Below are 15,542 nucleotides of genomic sequence, written 5' to 3'. Positions count from 1 at the left end.
GGATTTTCATCTCTTCTTTCTCCTCAATCCCCTCACACCAGTTCAAGTGGCAATTGCCCTACGGTGAGTTACAGAGCTATTTGATAATGAACTGTTTCCACTGCGTGTTTGACTTCCATTCCTGTACGCTGCCCACTAAACTCCATACACTGGTGTCACTGCAGCCCTCTGCACCATTTTCAGTATGTTTTCCAGTTGTATTCAGTTTTCCATAGGAAGAACAATTTACTTGTGGAATCGTTGGAATTTGTTTATTTCTTCAGGATAAAAGATTACTGATCATGTCCTACATCTGCCCTGCCTGTTGGTGGAGAACAGACCAGATGAAGCTGCATCTAACAGACTTGTACTATGACCATGTGTGGACGAGCATAAAAGATTCTTACAGGAACTGTGGTTCAGTCCTGTGGATCCTCCAGGAGCCAGGGCTGAAAAGCTTCTGTAGGACAGATTCCCAGTGGAAAATAAAGCGACTGCAGTCAAGTCACTGAATCATAGAATGGCTTAGATTGGAGGGGACCTTAGAGATCATCCCGTTCAATTTATGCCAGACGAGCAATCAGTCCTGAATTCTAATTCTTCTAACCTCCCTCCCACCATTTCCCAGGCTGTGCAGCAGGCGGCACTCAGCCACCACGGATGGAGCCGGTTGTCTCAGCCTCCGCTCCCGTCGGGAAGGGCTCACCGGCGGCAGCTCAGCCATCCCAGCCGGCATGAGGAGTTATTTCCTGGGCTGTCTGCTCCCACAGCCAGAACAGTACTGAGTCTTTATTAAATGATTTCTATGCAGCATTGAGAACCATGCTGCACTGCTGTCTATAAAAGTGTTACAATACGTTGTTCCAGGTGACATCACCAAATTCAGCAGGAGAGCAAGATAAGTGAAATAAAGTGCTTATTTTTCCTATTTTTCCAGCTTGATGACTTTGTAGGTGAGATAGCAGCCCGATGGTATCAGTCTTACCAATTATCTAAGAGTGGTGAATAGCAATTGCAGAACATCCTTCTAAGGATTTGCAAGCCAGGTAGTAATCTTTGCTTTCTTCTGTGCTAAGAAGCTACTACGGGCCTGGCATGAAGCATTCATGCCCTGCATGTTAACCATCACTAATCTATACCATTACTTGGAGCCCATAATGCTGTGTGCCTTTCCACATAGGGAAGGCTATGTAAAGATTGAAAACTCAACACTTGCCAAAGCCAATTGCATTTTCTTGTTTGTCTGGACCATTCATAGAGTAATAATAGAGAGCAGACATCTCAAAGCACAGAAAAATGTGACTGTGAAGTGTAATGTTTGGCAAGACAACTTAAAAATGGAGAAAGCAGCTACAGATGGTACAACTCTCAGGACATCTATGAAAGGGAGGTGCATGATTGGTTTATTCTAGGTTTATTCTACCTGTACTATGAAGATCCACGTGTATACAGTGCTGGTTAGGGAAGATAATTCAGGCAGATGCCTACTTCTGCCTCCAGATGTTTGCGTGTCCATACTGCTGGCCTGCAGGCTGCATGCATGTTCATGGCTAGTCATGAAACATCTCATGCAGTTTCATATGAATATTCGAGCAATATTTCATGAATTATTCCCTGCCATTCTGATTAAGTGTTTCTACAGCTTGAATAAGAGACAACCCTGGAATCACACAAATCAGACCACACAAAATACTCATCAGGTATCTTGTGAAATATTTTGTGAAACTACATAAAACATTTGTGCTACCATCCAAGAAGCACTGTCTCTTGATACTCTGTTAAGTTCATGAAATTTCACAGCAGTATCAATGGAATGACAAACAAAGCATAAAGAAAGCAATGCAACCACACGTTTAATGAAACAAAAGAACAAAATCGGAACAGAAGGAATCCTTGCATACGTGTCCCAGGCAGCTGTCACTTTGGAGAACGAATTATGCATGGCTGCCTTAGAGTGCTCAGAATGCATTTTCACCTTGTTCTTACAAGTACTGGGCAAAACTGAATGCTTCTGCCTCCAATGGGTAGTCCTCTATGGTAGTCCCAGTTATTGAGAGGCAGCTACATTTTCCCTTTTGACACTAAAATGCTTTCTAATGTTATCCTGCAGCTACAAATGATTAAACAACTCATTTCTAGTGTGCATGCTTTTAAGTAAAAGATTAAATCATACATAAAGGGTCTAGGGAATTACACAGAGAATACGAACATTTATGTCTGTTGCGGTGATCACCGGTTTTGTTGAATATAAAGGATTTTAGACCATCTGCATTCTCACTACTAAGCCTGCTGTTGTGCTCATCCAGATATCGCAGCCCAATGCATTGGTACCCATTTCTACTAACAGGTTCTGACACCTTGAGCAGGAGCAAAAGCATTCCACATTTTTCCTCTCAGACTCCAAACCATGTGTGTACAAAGCCCCCAGCAAGCTGTGAGCAGTGGCATGCCTTGTAACATCTGCTGGCACCACCTTTCTCATGTCACTGCCCACCTCCAGCAGAGCATCCCATCTGTCTGCACCAAACTGAGCCTAGACAAACATGGATGGCATGCTTACCTTCAAGAACTCTGATGCTTAAGTAGGTGGCGGTGACTTTGAGCCAAATTCTGCACAGACATCCAAACATTTGACCTGTCTTTATTCAGACACCCAACAGATACTGACTGTTGTCCCAGTACCTTCCCTACCACTTGCCTCTTGAATTATTACATTAAAAAGGAGCATTTCTACCCTGGATGCCTGACCCCTACACCTTCCAGTGCTCCTAAGCTGGTGGGGAAGCTTTTGTAACCATGTCCAGAACCCTGAGGGCTGATCCACAGCATGGTGGCAGGTTACAGAGCTAAGGTCACATGGCAGCAAGCTGCAAGAACATCTCCACAGCTGCTGTGTGTTCGCAGTGGCATTTGGAATGGCACGGAACGCTGCTTTCATCTGTGCTGGCTGATGAGACTGTGAAAATGGTGCAGGCTGTGTGGGAGGAGATAGATGGTGACAACAGAGAGAAAAGAATCAGGAGGATTTGGGGTTTGTTCTTAACAGGCTTTGGAAATATTTTCCAGAGGTACTTAAGGAAAATTCCAGTATATAGGGTTGAATATCTGAAATAATCGGAGTAGCCATTCAAAATTGCACTTAAGACATTATGAAAGGTCCCAGCCACCTGGATGAAATACGGCAGCAGGCTGTGTGAGCGTGGCTACAGAAACTACAGCCTGCAGCAGGTTCTGTCCCTGCAGTGTGGTTTAAAAAGGGTCTGAGAGCAGCCAGATTGGAGCAGAAATTCAGATCTTGACTAGGTTTGAGTTAAATAACATCCCTCTAACACTCTGAGCCATTTTAATGAGAAAAATCATCCTAAGTAGATTCAGGTCTTTGTTACATTGGAAAAAGTTTGATGGTAATTTGTATCTCAAATTACCCTAAAAAAATAGAGGAAAATGTTATTTTCCCTTCTCCCATTTCACGAACTAGAGAAATTAGACTGTCAAGGAGATTTCTTCTGGCATGGCTCTAAGACTTTTGTTGTCATGGGGATGTCAATTAACTCGCTCGTTTGTTATCTTCTTAACTTAGCTGTGCCAGCAAAACTTTGGGATGTAGACCAGTTCCTACACTAATCTGAAAACTCAAAAATAGGAACAGGGCTTTCTGTTTAATAAATTGTTTTCTGAAGTCTTCACTGCACTCCCTGGTGCTTTCCTCATTACCATATACTAAGTCTATGAATATACAGGCATATACTGTATATGTACAGATTTGAAAATGCAGTAAACCACATAGATTTTATTAATGCATATAGTTGTAACCAATTGGAAATTTACTGGAAGGGATGATGATAAGCAGATTCTGCAAGTGTGTGTTGAAAGGTGCATGCTGCTCCTGTGCCTTGTCTGACCAGGGAAGATATTCATGCCCATATATGCCCATATAAAAAATGCCTGGTATGCACATGCCAAATATTTAGACATATATGTAATACATGTTGGAGTGTGTGATTTCATATTTTGTTGGGTAAACACGAAGTGTTTTATAGACTGTATATTCATTTGTCATGCTCTGCAGGAGTGTGTATAAATGCATGAAAAGATTTTTGTATGTGCGATGCAATGTGTATACATGACTTAAAGACTATGGAGCATCTTTGTGAGCATACCTAATGATAATGCTCTGGTAATTCTACCTTCTTCATTAAAAAAAAAATAAAAATTAATATACTCAGCATACAGAGTTCTTCTTTGAATACCAGGGAATTTAGGGTTGCTCAAAGACTGTAAACAAACCCTGAAGAGGGACAGACTTTGTGGCATTTTCACAGAAACATGGAATAGCTTAAATTTGAATGGACCTTTAAAGCCCATCCAGTCCATCTCCCCTGCAATGAACAGGGACACTTGCAGCTAGATCAGGTTGCTTAGAATTCTGTCCAGCCTGACCTTGAACATCTCCAGGGATGGGGCATCCACCAGCTCTCTGGGCAATGTGTTCCAGTGCCTCACCACCTTGATGTAAAAAACGTCCTTATATCCAATCTGAATCTCCCCTCTTTTAGACTGAAGCCATTTCCCCTGTATGCACATTGTGCTAGATGCTTTGTATTGGAGCTCTGCGTCTATAGCCTCTGCCCCAGAAATCTGTCCTTAGAGCACATGAATATTCTGTGCTGAGCTGAAACCCTTGATGTCTGCCAGAAAGTGTTGACAGTGCCCTTTGTTGGCTTCCCCGGGGACTTCATGCAAACCACTTCAGAAATACAACAAAACCATAGGATCCTTAAATGCTTCTAAACAAGACCAAATTAGAAAAAGGCTTCACATTGAAAACATAATTTTCAATTAGTGTCTATTCAGTGGGAGTGGGAATGGGGCGGGGGAGAACTGGCACGTGAGATAAGCTGGATTTGTTAACATGCTTTAAAAATGCTTGCTGGCTAGCAGGCATTTTTTCTTTTTCTTCTTCTTTTTTTTTTCTTTTTTTTTTTCCCCTTGTAAATTCTCACCTTGCTGTAATTTGGTGACATTTTCACAGTTGCAATATGCTCTGCTCTTGTACTTCAGACAGAAGGGAACTCTGCCCAGCAGGAGGTAGACTTGCTACAACCATCAGCAGGCTGTGTTCTTGTGTCATACGAGCAGGTAAGCAGTGCTGCACAGGATGAAAGCTAGGGATGAAACAAGTCATTTCCTTCCTCAGTCCACCCCTGTTGGTATCATCTGGTGCACTGATGAGAACACTAGTGACTGAACGGGCCAGAGTGCAAAGTGATGTCTCATTCCCCTCAGAACAGCACAGCATGTCTCTACTGTAAGTGATGAGGGGGTGCCTTCTCAAAGGACAGATGATGCCAGTCTGCAGGGAAAGCACTGGGGACCCATCACTGCGTAAGCACATTTTGTCAGCATTCCTGTTCTTGGCAGAGGAAGAGGAGCAAGTTAGTTGCCAGTGTGGCTGTAATTAGTAGAAGGAGAGACATGAAGTACATCACTCCTTAATTAGCTACTGCTTCTTTTATCCCTTATTCTTTTATTCTCTCTATCCTCGACATGCGGCAGCATTGAGTGTTTGTCCTTGTCTTATATTTTGTTTCTTTTTATTGCTCTTAGAAATCATTCCTTCACAACCTGTAATCTCAGAAAATAGCAGCAGCCATCGAGATATTTGGATTGTGACATTTATTGGCAGGGCTGTGCTACTCGTGTCCATTGTGTGGAATCCTGTTCTTGTGCATACATGTTATGTAGTTTAGTTTATTTGCCTTCTCTCTTGCATTTCTGACCACCTTGAGATGCTCACTCACATCTATCTGGACATCCCAAGGGCCTCACAGGACCAGGGTCTGTCAGCTCCTCACCTGGTCAGCCTAGAAGGTACAGGTCACTCATTAGTTACAACCACTGTGGCAACAGTGTGAAGATTTTGTGATTCTGTTAGGAATACTCTACATGGTTGACTTTCCTTGCTTTTTCAGAGGGACGTGGATCTAAAGTCCTTTATGGACCTTAAAATATTGACCTTAGCAAGTGAAAGGGAAATGTGGGGAATACAGATCCAGTGTTAACAGGAGACTGAAATAACTTCTGTGTGCTGTAGGATATGCTTTGGTGAGGAGGATGCTTTAAGTTTGATGGCGGTTACCATGAAAAGCTTTAAAGAAAATATTTCTGGCTTTTCAAAATGTTTTAAAGCTTTTGAAGAAGGACATAAAGCTTCATGAATTTCTTAAATAAATATTATTGTTTACTAAGCTCGCTGGCTGATAAAGCCTCTCTCAACTTTACATTTGCATTCAGATACTCCTGCAGTTAGTTTACCCCCAAAAAACTACTATTTTACTTTAAAGATACTTGTCTGTATGTCTTTCACCTCTGAATTTCTTGATCTCCCTTAAAAGAGTATGGTTTCTGTACACAACCAGTTAGGATCTACAGATAAAAGCAAGGGAACTGTTACCACTCTGTCCAGTTCATCCCTATGGCAAAAAAAACAACAACAACACTAACATCTAACTTTTATAATTAGTCAGGAATGCTGCAGAAAGTTTAGCCTACTGAATATAAGTATCCACAAATTACTGTGATACATAGACACGGAAACATCAACATTCTGTGTTTTGAACTAGGTAAGTATAAGAGGGCTTTCCTGTTAAGACAGGCTATTTCTGGAACCCTCTGGATATATTTGGCACTAACAAACTAGAAGTCATTTGCTTATCATTTTCTGCCAATGCTTTAACTCTGAAAAAATCTGAAATCACAATATAATCTTACAGATAATGTAAAAAAAAGAGCATAACATATAGTATAAGTGTGATATTCACTTAAGAACATTGCTACAGCCACCATGTTATCTCAAGGCAGTTTGAAAGGGCTCGATTGGAGGGGATTAACTTCAGTTCTCTCTTTGTCTTTTTAAAATGGTTGAAACCTGTGGCTAGTAAAGGTATCTGAGCATGTGCATTTCAATGGCAACTTTTGTGGACTAGCTAAACTTTTCTCATTTCCTACGCAGTCCTCTTTCCACACTGAATTTATGACAACAGGACACCACTGAATTCTTAGCCCTTACCTACTGCTGACCAAAGCAGCCACTTCTCTGTCCAGACTTGGCAAGATAGATGAGAAGATGCTCCACAGCTATGCATCTCTTCCTTGGTCATTCAGAATGGCATTAACTGCCTCCTGCAGGGAATAAATAGATAGCAGCTCTCTTTTGCTCAGGGTACTATCGTAGTACAAAGGTCTTGATTATTTACTGCTCCTATTTTGGCTAAGAATACATCTCAGAGCACGAAAAGCTCTGAGAGACCTATGCTTACCCTATTAAGACAGAGACATAAATACCAGCCACTGACAAGGAAACAGCAAAAAGTTAAACTGTTTAATGTGCACTTGATAGAAGTGAACAATACAGGCTGCTTCCTCATTAGTTTTATCAGCCTCAGTGAGTTATTCCACTTAATCCCTTGCTCTTGCCATTGAATTTGGCCCTTCTGACAGTCAAATCAGCTGGCAATGGCTTAATTATTTGTATGCTCTTGAAAAAGAGCAAGACAAAAATAAATGTCTGACACACAAACTGAACAGAAACTTCCAAGTTTCTGGGGAAAACGTGTGGTTTTCTCAGAACTCTACAGGTCACAGGTGAATGTCTCTGATATCCAGCAAAAAAATAGGAATTAAAGACCGGGTCTATTCTTCCTTCTGGATTTGCCTTCGTGAAGCCAGCAGGCAACCTATTCAAATGCCATCTTGAATATGCCTCAAGTGATGTATAAATTGAAACACTGGGCCAGTCCTGATGATTCAAAATCCATCCTGGCGCTGTAACCAAAACTCACTTCTCATAGACCTTCTTCATATGTGAAGGAGGAATGTGACTTTCCTGCATCAGATACTCACATGCAGCCCTTTCACACCTGCCAGAAAACTTTGGAGTTAGAGATGAATTAAACCAACATTTTTGTTCATTTCCTATTAAAACTCTGTATGACTTCAATTGAATATTTCATTGTAAACAGGCTGTGGGTTTTTCTGTGCTCTGCTGAACAGCTGCAGTGTTCTCTCCTGCGTTCGCTGCATCTCATTGGCAAGTCAAAGGATTTATGAGAGGGATTATATGACATGGTTGCCTGTGATAGCAGGGGACTGGACTCAATGACTTAAACAATCCCTGCCAATCCATGTCCCTATCTATTTTCCTGTGATTCCTGTAGAGTATGCAAATTGTGTTAGGATTCCTGGCAAGAAAACCGCAATGCTAATCTGTTTTATTATTGCCTTATCCATTTTGAGCTGGCATATCCATATCACAGTGTTTGATTTTCTGTTGTCTTGCTGCTTAGGTTGTCATTTAAACTTACCCATAAAGAGTGTTGAAACTCAACTAATTAGAATGGAGAAGCTTGATGTTAATTTTGCACAGATGTAAAATGATTGCCCAGGCAGGGGGATATCAGCTTGCATGTATATGTTGATTCACCGAAGCTCCAAATGCATTTTTGGGCTGTTGGTCTGTGAAGTATCCTCTTTCAGTGGTTTAGCTCTTCAAAGTATGGTCACCCCTGTGCAAACAGAGGATTAAGGTTTTCCAGGCAGAGGACTATGAATGAGGAGAACTTTCATGCAATGAAGAGCTTATTTACAGGAGATTTACTGCAGTAAATAAACATGTAGTTATGAAGCAAAGGAACTAATGGAGTCTGTTTTTTTTTCTGGTGGTTTTGTGTGTCATGGCTTCTTTATTCATTAATCCTGTAAGTTACAAGCTGCTGGTGAGGCTTTTCGGATAGTTTTCTTAATATAGACTATTTAATGTTGAGTGTGGATGATCGTATCTCAAAAACACATTTTTCTCAGATAGGAAAAATACCAGTTAAGAATGAGATTTACTTCCCAGCACTGCTACTGGGGCAGACTGACCATGAGAGGGAAGCAGCAACCTTTCTTTGACTTTGAGTTATATTCATACGTCCTAGTACAGTGCATTGTCATACGATTCAGGAAAAAATGCACATATACCCTGTATCACAGACCACCATCAGTTCTGTAGCTCTTTAGCTGGGAGGAACTATTAATTTAGAGACAGAACTGCACATGCTTTCTATGAGATGTTGTCTGCTTTTACAAGTGCTTTTGTAAAGCATGATCCACTGCTTTCAGTCAGTGTGAACCTCCTCACCACAGAATAAGATTTTTTTTTGTCACAATGAGGATGTAATAAAGCAACCACAACCTACATAAACACGTGAATCTTCATCGTGGCTCCAGGTAGTTCTTCAACTCTTTCATTATGTTAAAGCCCCAAAGTGATCATTTTGTTGGCCTCCGTGGAGTACAGAAAATTAGATTGCTTTATACTTCTTGGTTATTTTATTATAACAAATGAATTGGAGATTGAGCTTTAAAATTAATAATCGGAAAAGAAAGGGAAGGATCTACTATTGAAACCATTAGGCCATTTTAAGGAGAGAGTAAGAGCTAGAATGAGCTGGAGAAGAATAAATGAAATAGCTTCCTTAGGGACATTCTCCTTAATATTCTTCTGATGTCTGGATACAATGGGTAGCAGGATTCTTTTTCAGTGGAGATCACATCTTAGGACCATCACAGAGATAAAATGATGGTATCATGTGGGTCAGCATCATCTTTTGCCTTTCCTGAGTCATTTTCTCTGAGGGTTCCCAAAGCAACTGAAAAATGTCGGTAAAGTCTTTTTACCCTATGGAGAACAGTGTGTGTCATGGTTTTGTGATTTTTGGTTACTGGTATTTCAGTAACTAGCCCACAAACTGTTGACAGTATGTAAGTATTGTGGTCTCCTTTTTCAGTACAGCAAAGTGAAGGGCCACAGTGGTCCTGTATCCTCTCTGCTTCTGCTGGTAGTGTAAATGCAACCTGATGGTCATTTCTATTTGCATGTTCAGAAAATGTTTATTCTGTTTTCTGCTGGAGGACCAGAAAGGTATGACAGAATGCATAGTTTCAAATAGGGAGGTGTTACACTTCTAACACACAGGATCTCTAGGTGAACAGTACCAGTGTAGGCTTCTTATACTTGTAGCACAAAACTGGCTGAAACACACAGAAAACTGGGAAGATTAAATACCTCTCAGCTGAAACCTCAGTTGTTGATAATTCCCTTGTAAACACTGAGTTTGCATATAAAACTGAAGCTTAAAGGAACAAAGGATAAACCTATTATTGGTAAAATACAACAGATCACATCAGGAACATTCAAGTAATAATTACAACTCAAAATCTTTCTTCTCTTGGGCAGCTGTTGTTCATTCTCAGTCTCCCTACCTGCCACAATGAATGCTCAATATTCAAAGGACCCTTTTATATATATTTTTTTCCCGTTCTGTTGCTTTATCTACTTACAGTTTTATGCTGGATATTAGCAAGGTCCAGTGATGCACTCTGTCCAGTTTAACTTGAGCTCAGATGAATAATGCTGCTTGAATTTTGTGAGTAGATATTTTGGTGTCACCAATGTTTGGTCCCTCACTGTACTCATCTTCAGAGTCTCACTAAGACTCTAAAGTGACCCACTGCTCCTTTACTACTTCTAGTCTTGGAGATGTTACCATGTAGTCAACTTTACCCATTGCTTTATCTTGCATGGTGTGTCAGTAACACTAGCATTCAGCCATCATCATTCAAGCTGAAGAGCAAGAATGCTTCTGGTTTTGGTGTTAGATGGGCTGGCATTAGTGAAGAGCAGAAAACAGCACTGGATAGTGCAGGCAGAATTTAGCCATTCTTATTCTCTAGATCCATGGGTTCTGAAGGAGGTTTCAGCTTGGCTAGATTTAAGGTAGAATCAAAAAAAAAGGTTCATGCTGACAGGTTGGGTGAGTGTTAAAAAGGCTACGGTCCAGACCCACAAACCTAATTCAGATGAGCTGTTCCAAGGACTCATTCATTCACTCTTGGGAAAATAGGCTTGTACCTCCATCATGAGCTGTGTATTAAAATAGCACAACAGCTGCTCCTTGTCTTTTCACCAAACATGTTCCAGGGAGGCTTGAGAAGGGCTTGAAGCAACATCCTTTGGTAATTAAGATCTGACTGGCTGAATGACTCTGACAAATTTCTGAAGCACTGAACTGGAGGACCAGAAGCAGATTCTCTCTTGGCATACTAATACAAGTCTGTGATGTGAGCAGCTCCAAAGAACCATGTAAATGCAAATGAAGCCAGAGATGAGTTTTTGGAACAAATACCAAGTTTGTCACTCGTTCTCTTTGCTTTGATCTCTGCTACCAATTAAAAGATAAAAAACTTTTATAGTATGTATAAGTCCAATTAGATCTTGTAATGAAATCCTCAAGTGCTACCAAGGTGGAACTTACAATAATTAGTTTTGATACATAAATAAAATTTCCAGATGCAATTTGTTCTTTTAAGCTCATGTTCCTCTTTTAGTTCACAGTGTTTTATTATTTCACTGATGTGTGAGAAGTAGCTTCCAATGTTTCTGTTCCCACAGCTCTTACAGACTCTGTGCTAATGCATTAAAAAGAACTGGAATTAATGACAAATCTAATAAGTAATTTTTCTAATGGCAATGCTATGAACTGAATTTCCAACTTTAACAATAGGTAAAAAGCATTTATAACCCCTTAGTTCCACCCCTTTATCTACCCACAACCGCAGAAGCACTCTCCATTTTGTGAGGTTATTTGTATTAAAATCCAAACATATGTTCTAGCCTCCCCCCATCCCCCCTCTTTCCCTCTTTTTTTTTTTTTTTTTTTTTTAAATATTTGATGAATTTATGCAGATGGAGCTTTAACCTGTCAAATAAATCAGAACATATTCACTTGCATGTGATGCTGAAAGAGTTGGAGCTGGTGTTGTTCAGCCTGGCGAAGGGAAGGCTCCAGGGAGATGTCCCCAATCCCTGGCCTTAAGGCCAAGTTGGGTAGAGCTCTGGGGCAGCCTGATCCAGTGGGTGGCAACCCTGCTCATGGCAGGGGCTTGGAACTAGATGATCTTTAAGGTCCTTTCCAACTCAAGCCATTCTATGACTCTATGATCCTTTAAGACATACTTCCATTTAGAAAGTGTACACTGGAGACACATGCATAAATGATGATCTTTTGTCTGATAGGTCCTTATTCACAGCATGGGAATAATAAATTATATACCTTATAGCTTTGTTGTGAAACTAAACACATGAATATTTATAACAAACATATGGAAATCAGATAAGAGTTGATTTAGTCATTGTTAAACAGTAATGTATTAGGGCATACGTACCATGGTACTGGGAAATCAGTGACAGTACACAAAAGATAGGGAGATGCTAATTACCACAGCTCATGTCTTGCTTATCTTCAACATTCATAGTATTCAAAGGGCAGGGACTAAGACTCCTTCAGGATTCAATGCATAGTATTTGCAGATGCTACCAGGTCTGACTCTTCTAAGAAGCTCTGTGCTCAGGCTGCTGCTTTTCTACCTCTAAAGTCACTTCTCTGGACCCCAGCCTTGGTTGCCTTACTGGTGTACTTGTCATACTACCTTTTCTCTTCTTCCTGACTGACACTCTGGACAAGTAATCTTAGCTCTGTCAAAATAATTTAATGCTACATCTTTGATACATGTCTCAGGTTTTATCATTGCTGCCATAAAGGGAAACTGAAGGAAGGTCTGGGCTTGTGCGTTTCAGATCTAAGCTAGCATAGACTGCAAAAGAGGGAAAAGGCCATGCTTATCAACTCATAACAGCCCATGGCCATAAGACACCTTACAAAGAAGCAGTCCATCACTTGAAAGGGCCTAGGAGTTGGTGGAGATGATGCAACAATGTGCTTTATACCCCACAACAGCTAATGTTGATTAAAATATCTCCCAACCCCAAATAGCACAGAAGTTTGTACAGAGGCCTGCTCACTGCATTGGTTGTCCAAATACATTTAAAATTAATACCAAACGGCCAAGCCACTTCTGGTCCAATGATAATGTTTGTTAAAATGGGAATATTTTCAGCTTCTCAAACTGTTGGTCCAGCCTCATGCAGGCTGTACACATTAGCAGTCTCTCTATGAAACTGCAGTTTTAATCTCCTTGACTTCATCAGGGTTGTACTGCCTCCCCTGTTCCATAATGAAGGAGGGGTTGCATGTAACTGGCTGCATTCTGTTTAGAGTAAAATGTGTAAGCCAGGTATCTTTAGTGGGAACTGAGATTTACCAAGATATCTACAGTCACGGGAAAGAAGGAGAGGAACCTTCAGAGAATAACTCAGATTTAGATAGTGAGAGGCAGTTTTATAGGAACATCCCTTAAATTAACAGGACATGACAACTAACTGAAATAACACCTGTAGTCCAGAAGCCATACAGATGCATCAACATGGCTCTCTATCCCCAATTTCCAACAAAACTAGCTCTCTGGAATGCGGTATGTTTGAATGATTTGAACTGTTTATGCACTCCTTCCAAAGCAGAACTGGAACCAAGCCAATTTACAATGTTGTTTCAGTATCTGGCAAATAACTGTCAGTGAATTCCCAGCTCACAGTTCAGCTGATACCAACGTGGTTATAAAAGTCTGCTTTTCTCACAGCCAGCAGACAACAAGCATTTTTCATCCCAGGACTGTTCAGGCAGTGAAAACATAAGCCATTCAGTGAGATGCCCCTTAGAGTAATTTAAAATAAAGTAGAGAAAACAAAAGAAAAAAACTTGCTTACAATCACTCAGCAATCATGGTCATAATATAAAGGCCATTTATAAAATTTATCCATATAAGTTTTATTCCTTAGAGGGCAATATAAATATCTAAGCAACAACAATACTGAATCTCATTAAAAACATGAGATAAGGTTGTGTTGCAGTCTACCGTTTATAGGATGAACAAGTTCAGTTATCTTAAGAGTTGTAGGATATGTGGCAATGAGTCACATGTGACAAGTGACACATGGCACTAAGGGACGTGATTAGTGGGCATGGTGGAAATGTGTTGTTGGGTGAACTAGATGATCTTAGTGGTCTTCTCTAGCCTTAATGATTCTATAGTTCTGTATCTAACTATTCATTGCATGTCGTTCAGCAAAAAAAAAAAAAAAAAAAGGTGAAATGTCTTCTTCCAAACCACAACCAGGATTCAGGCTTGCTTTAGCAGCCCAGCAGTCCAGGGACACTGCTTTCAATGCTTACAAGAAAGTGTTCAAAAGTAGAGAAGTGAGGATGGTTTAGTCTTTGTTCCCAGCATGCTGTGGTGCCTTACCCCTTGTCAAAGAACGACAGGAGTGGAGGTGTTAATGCACACAGAAAATAAGACTCTTCTTACACAAAACTCTTCCATCTTCCTCATCACAGAGATGTGCTGAAACCTGCTAACTCACTTTTAATTGAAGAGTCTAAATCATCAGTTATGAAAAAGAACTTGCTGCACTCTGTGCTGCCCACCACCTGCTTATGAGGAAAAAATAGAAAGTACCAACAGAGCATATGAATTGAATTGTACTGAAAATTTACTCAGTCAATCATTCAGGACCAATTCTTGTCTCTCAGAACTGATTTCACAGCACTATTTGTCTTGGTAATATAACCAGAAATGCTTCCCTCCTTCTGGGAATTGAAATGCTTGTTGCCTTAACCTCTCCTGTGCAGCAGCTGAAGAAAACCACAGGGACTGTATTACCCACTTGGCACATTTTTAGCCATTGAAACCTCTCTTCTCCATTGTGGCCCACTTTAAGGTGCCCTCTCTTCTTTACAGAAAAGACAGCCATCAGGCCCATTACACTTCTGCAGGGATGCTCAGTTCAGTGCACTCTAGCTCTGACTTGTGCTACTGTCCAGCAGCGGAACATGGGCCATATAATAGCATCTCATTGCTCAGAGTGAGATCAGCAATTCAATTAAATAATGCAGGTTGGCTATTCATTCATTTATTTATTTTTTTAGCCAAAGTCTCTAATAGGAAATGTAGTACACAAAAACTAGAGAATAGGTTTCTGTTAAAAAAGGGCCAGAAGTATGATGGGAACTGCTTCAGCCACACTGAATTCAGCTCCATGGATTCAGAGAGCAGTATCCTGAAGATTGCATTCCATTATCTAAGTGCTGTGGGCCTTATGGATCTCAGGGCTGCTCTCATAGTCTGTTGTAAATTGTACTTGCAACTACTGCATTAGTTTATGAGTGCGAAAAGAAAGCTGGGTCAGCTCACAGCACTCAGGAACTGTCCTGAGCAAGTAGAATCACTTTTTATTGATGAATATAGCATTGTTGTAGAAAAGAGAGAGTTGGTGGAGAGAGGAGTAAGAGGCAGGGGTGAGCTGGTCAGAGCAAGGAGCCGCTTGAGATATGCCTTGTAGACCTGAGGGTGCAACTGTTGGAGGTACTAGCCAGAAAGCCATTGACACAAAGCGATCTTACTGCACAGCCATGTGACACTTTTCAGTTAGCTCTGAGCTACCAATAGTTTTGCAGAGATTTATCTTCTAACATATTTGTATTGATTTTTGCAGTACAAGAGAACTCTTATGAGAAGTGCAAGGCTTTCTTCTTGTCTTAATATTTCCCCCAGGGGGTCTGCTCCCA

Source organism: Coturnix japonica, chromosome 5 (genome assembly GCF_001577835.2).
Source record: "Coturnix japonica isolate 7356 chromosome 5, Coturnix japonica 2.1, whole genome shotgun sequence".
NCBI classification, from domain to species: domain Eukaryota; kingdom Metazoa; phylum Chordata; class Aves; order Galliformes; family Phasianidae; genus Coturnix; species Coturnix japonica.
Note: the sequence above shows the minus strand (reverse complement) of the source record.